Consider the following 6,339-nt stretch of genomic DNA (forward strand, 5'->3'; position numbering starts at 1 on the left):
AATGTCCCTCCTATGAGATAGATTAGAAGGAAATCATTTAACTTGTTTTTCTGGGCTGGACAGGGATTTGGGTAGACCTAACTTCACATCCCCCCTGTAGCTCCGACTAGCTGTGTAATTAGCACACCTCTCAACCTGGGCCTCAACCCCTCATTTACAAATGAGGACCTATAGTAGATGATGTAAGAGTCTCTTCTTCTCTCCTACATGAGAGAAAGAAATTTGTCTCACTCCCTGCTTTTATTCCCAGCCCCTCCTACTTCTGTAGAGGCTGTGACCATTAATTACATCCTGTCAACAACGTTTTTAATTTCTCCCTGTCTTCTGCTTCCTTCTTCTGCCTATAAACATACTCAGATATTTCTCATCATAAAAAACCCTCCTTAGATCCAGTCACTGCTTCAGGATTTTGTTCTTTTCTTTCTTTTGCCACCACGCTAAAAACTGGTCATCTATACACACATCTGTATTTCCTCTGTAAGGTCACCAGTAATAGTCTAATGCCACTTATTCCTTTAAATTATTCTCCTTTGCTAATAACTACTTCTTCTGTCGGTTTTGCTGGGTACCCTTCTCCCACTTCCAACAGCAGGTTATTCTGAAACTGTTATGTGAGGAAATAGGATATAAGATTACATGCACACTAATTAAATGATGTATATAAAAAGCCTAGGAAGAAGAAATACTTCCAAATGATAATATGGTCGATTTAGGAGGTTTGATTTTGTAGCTTTTTCTCTTTTTTCTACTTTCCAAATTCCTGTGATATGATTATATTACTTTTGTAATTAAAAGTAGTTTTTATCCGAAAAATAAAAAACGTATGGGTGCTATCCCCAATTCTATCCTTTGTCCTCTCTGTTCTCTCTTGCCTCTCTGCTCCCTTGGTGATCATACCCTTAATGACACTGACTCTCATATATATATATCTTTAGTCCCTATTGATCTCTTGGATTTCCAGCCACCCACTGGAAAGTACCATCTGGAGGTACTTGCTACCATTTCACATTCAAAACCACCTCTCCTGAGACATTAGTAAGAAACCGTAACATATCCATAATATTGGCCCTTTCCTCATTCCCCAAAGCTAACATTTAAGTCCTTTTCACCGAAGGCTAAACCACCATCCCTTAACTGCAACAACTTTCTAAGTTGGCCTTTCCACTTTCTTCTATATCCTGCTCGTATATCAATGTGTATGATTTGCCTAAAATATGAGGCAGATCATGGTACTTCCCACCTTAAAACTCTCTGATGATTTCCATCTCAATCAGAGTAAAATCCAAAGTCCTTACCATTGTCTATAAGGCACTACATGATCTTAACCTTAGTACCTCTCTAAGTTCATCTACTCTCCCTGGTGGTATCCTCTGCTTCANGCACTTGCTGTTCCCTCTGCCTTGACTTGCCAATAATTTCCCACACTTCTATGCTTCTGTCTGTATGAGAGAGTATAGCTTCTTCTCATCCTTCAGTTCTCAGCCTCAATATCACCTCCTTCTACAGGCCTCCCTAGATTACTCTGTCAAAAGGAGGTCCATCCACATTGTTCTCTATTACAGCATTCTGTCCATTTCTTTCAGAGAATGTCTCAAAATTTGTGATTTCAATGATTTTTTTTATTTTTGGTTTTTTATTTATTTTCGGTCTCTTTCTCTTCCCTGTAACTTCTANAGCTCGATGTGAGGCTTGAACCCACGAACCATGAGATCATGACCTGAGCCAAGGTCAGATACTCAACCTACTGAGCCACATAGGTGCGCTCATTTTAATTTTTTTCATTGCTGTATAACCAAGAGCCTGGAATAGTCCTTGACATGTAGTATACCCTTAATAAATATATGCCAAATAATCGACTGAATGAATGACTTGTGATGATAATGATTTTTTTTCCTAAATGTTTGCTAAGTATATAAAATGAACCAGACACTTTTACATAAATTGTATAATTTAATTTTGTTGGAGATGTTTAAGCAGAGATTTTTTTAAATTAAACTTTTAATTTTGAGTCAGTTGTAGATTCACATACAATTCTAAAAATAATACAGAGAGATCCCATTTGCCCTTTACCCAGTTTCCCCCAATGGCAGTATCTTGCAGAACTATAGTACACTATCACAACCTTGATATTAATATTGATACACTCCACCAAATATATTCAGACATCCCAATTTTACTTGGACTCAGTTGTGTCTATTTACTTCTATGCAATTTTGTCACATGTAGGTTCTTGTACCTGCCTCCATAGTCAAGATACAGAACAGTTCCATCACAGCAAGAATCTATTAACTTCTTCCTTTAAAACCACATACATCATCATTCCATACATATTCTCCCTCATTGCATTCCAAACTCCTGGGAACCATAATTCTTTTTTTTAGTAAGGTGTGCCATTTCTTTTCTTCTTAATGTTTATTTATTTGAGAGAGAGACAGAGAGCACACGTGCATGTGAGTGGAGGAGAGGCAGAGAGACAGGGAGAGAGAGAATCACAAGCAGACTCTGTGCTGTTAGAAAAGAGCCCAATGCAGGGCTCAATCCCATGAACCATGAGATAATGACCTGAGCTGAAATCAAGAGTTTGATGTTTAACTCACTGAGCCCCCCAGGTGCCCCATGGCAATCATAATTCTGTTCTCTGCCTTTATAGTTTTGTCTTTTCAAGAATACTATATAAACAAAATCAGACAGCATATGACTTTGTGAGGTTGGCTTTTCACTCAGGATAATTACCTGGAGATTTGTTCAAGTTGTTGTGTGCATCAACAGATCATTACTTTTTTTTTCTGAGTAGTATTCTATTTTGCAATATATAAAATATTAAATCATGTTGTACACTTAAAACTGATATAATGCTATATGTCAAGTACATCCCAATTATTTAAAAAAAAAAACCTGTACACCAGTGTTCATATCAGCTTTATTCATAGCAGTCAAAACCTGGAAACGACTTAGATAGCTTTCACCAACCCAGATAGCATTCGGGTGAATTATTAAATAAGTTGTGGTAATCCACACCATTGAATAAGTTAATTTTGTATAAGGTGTTTGTGATGCATTTTGAGTTTATTTTGTATAGCTGTGAGGTTTAGCTAGAGGTTCATTTTTCTGTCTGGATGTTCAATTGTTCACACACCATTTGTTGAAAAGTCTGTACTTGCTCAGTTGAATTGGTTTTCCACCTTAGTCAAAATTCATTTGGGCATATCCATGTTGTCCTCTATTCATTTAAGTTTATCTATGTGTCCATCTTTTTTCCAATATCATACTGTTTTGATTGCTGTGACTATATAGTAGGCTTTAATATTGGATAGATTGATTCTTCCCACTTTATTCTTTTCCTAGATGGCTTTAGTTAATCTAGATACTTTTCCAAATAAATTTTAGAATAAATTTGTTTGTGTCTAGAAAAACCTTTGCTGGGATCATTTAATTTAGTAGATTTGTTAAGATATAATTGCCATACAATAAGACTGCACATATTTAAATATACAATTTAGCATCTATATCCATAGAAAAAGGCTGAAAATATAACCATGACAATAGCAGATGTATAGGTGATTGCTGTTTTCTTCTTTATGTTTTTCTCTATTTTTTCACATTTTCTAAAATGTATGTGCATTTCATTTACAATTTAATACAATTTTAGATATTAAAATAAAGTATATGATTTAATAAGGTTTAACATATGTACATACCACCACAATTAAGATATAGAGCATATCCATCACCAGCCAAAGTTTCTTCATGTCCCTTTGTAATCCTTCCCCGTTCAGCCTTGTCTCAAGGAAACTACTGATCTGATTTCATCATTATACATTAGTTTGCATTTCTAAGAGTTTTACATAAATGGAATCATATGGAATAATTTATTCCTTTTTGATGCCAAGTGGTATTCTACTGTACGGGCATATCACACTTTGTTTATTCATGCCCCAATTGAAGGACATTTGAGTTGTTTCCAGTTTGGGGCCGGTACAAATAAAGCTGCTATGAGCATTCATGTACAACTCTTTATTTTGACACATGCTTTAACTTATTTTGGGTAAAAATCTAAGAATAGTATGGCTGGATCATATGGCAAATGTATGTTTAACATTTTAAAAACCTGACAAAGGGGCACCTGGGTGGCTCAGTCGGTTAAGCGTCTGACTTTGGCTCANTATTTCTTTGATGAAATGTCTATTCATATCTTTTGCCCATTTTTTAATTGTGTTCTTTGTTTTCTTAGTGATAAATTTCAACAGTTCTTCATATATTTTGGGTACACGTCCTTTATCAGATATATGCTTTGCATATATATTCATTTGCTCATCCTGTGGACTGTCTTGTATTTTCTTCAATCTGTCTATTGAAGAACAGAAGTTCCTCAGGGCACCTGGGTGGCTCAGTCGGTTAAGCCTCCAACTTTGGCTACATCATGATGTCAGGGTTTGTGGGTTTGAGTCCTATATTGGGCTCTGTGCTGATAGCTCAGACACTGGAACCTGCTTCAGATTCTGTATCTCCCTCTCTCTGCCCCTCCCCTGCTCATGCTCTGTCTCTTTCTGTGTCTCAAAACTGAAAACGTTAAAAAATAAAGAATATAAGTTCCTCAGTTTTATGAAGTCCAATTTATCAATTGTTTATGGATTATGTTTTGATGTCATATCTAAGAACTTATTGCCCAATCCAAGTTCAAAGACGTTTTTCCTCTTTTCTTTTTTACTTATTTATTTATTTTGAGAGAGAGAGAGAGAGAGAGCACACAAGTAAGGGAGGGACAGAGAGAGAGGAGAGAGGAGAATCCCAAGCAGACTCCACACTTGTCAGCGGGGGACCCAATGCAGGGCGCGAACTCACAAAAGGGGAGATCATGACCTGAGCTGAAACCAAGAGTCAGATGCTGAACCGGCTGAGCCACCCAGGTGCCCCTTTCCTATTTTCTTGTAGAAGTTTCATATTTAGGTTTACGATCTATCTAGGAGGATTATATTTAGGTCTATAATCCATTTTGAGTTAAGTTTTTCATATTTTCAAGGTATGGATAGAAGTTCTTTCTTTTTTCTCACATAGATATCCATCCAATTGTTCTAACATCATTTACTGAAGACATGATTCCCTCTTCACTGAAATGCCTACTCACCTTTGTAAAAGAATCAGTTGTCCATATATGTATAAGTCTATAATCTAGACATTTAATTTTGTTCCATTAATCTATTTATCTATTTTGTATCAATATCACGCTGTCTATATTACCATAGCTTTAAGAGAAGTCTTGAAATCAGGTAATATTAGTCCCCTAACTTTGTTCTTCTTCAAAATTGTTTTAGTTATTCTATGTCCTTTGCATTCCCATATGAAGTTTAGAATCAGCTTATTAATTTTTACAGGAGCCTGAAGGAATTTTGAATGGGATTGCATTTGAATCTATAGATCAATTTAGGGAGAGTTGACACCTTAAGAATGCTGAGTGTTCTGTCCTATAAACATGATATATCTTTCTAATTATTTTAGTCTTGTTGTATTCTCCCAGCAATATTCTATAGTTTTCAAAGCTCAGATTTTTCACTTCATTTGTCAGATTCATCCCTAAGTAATTTGGATTAGTTATTGGATTATTTATCNAATATTCTATAGTTTTCAAAGATCAGATTTTTCACATCTTTTGTCAGATTCATCCCTAAGTAATTTGGATTAGTTATTGGATTATTTATCACTAAGTATTTGGTGCCACTGTAAATAGTATTGTTTTCTTAAATTTTATTATCAATTTTTCATTGATAGTATATAGAAATACAATTTAATATATTGATCTTGTATTCTGCAATCTTGATAAATGCACTTAATGGTTTAAAAATATTTTTATGAAAATTCCATCAGATTATCTACATAGACAATTATGTCTGTGAATAAAGGCAATATTAGTATTTCCTTTCCAATTTGATGTCTTTTATTTCTTTGTTCTGCCTGATTGTACTAGCTAGAATGTCTAATACAATGTTGAATACAAGGGTAAAAGTGGACTTTCTTGAGCCTAAGTGTCCATCAACAGATGAATGGATCAAGAAGATGTGGTTTATCTATACCATGGAATACTACATGGCAATGAGAAACAATGAAATCTGGCCATGTGTAGCAACATGGATGGACCTTGAGGGTGTTATGCTGAGCGAAATAAGTCAGGCAGAGAAGGACAAATACCATATGTTTGCACGTATAGGAGGATTAGGAGGAACTTGACGGAGGAACAAGGGGGAGAAGAAGGGCGGAAATGGTGGGGGAAAGGGAGAGAGGCAAACCATGAGAGACTCTTGAATGCTGACAAAAACTGAGGACTGATGGATGTGGGGGGGAGGG

This window comes from Crocuta crocuta, unplaced genomic scaffold (assembly GCF_008692635.1).
Source record: "Crocuta crocuta isolate KB4526 unplaced genomic scaffold, BGI_CrCroc_1.0 scaffold779, whole genome shotgun sequence".
In the NCBI taxonomy this organism is placed as follows: Eukaryota; Metazoa; Chordata; class Mammalia; order Carnivora; family Hyaenidae; genus Crocuta; species Crocuta crocuta.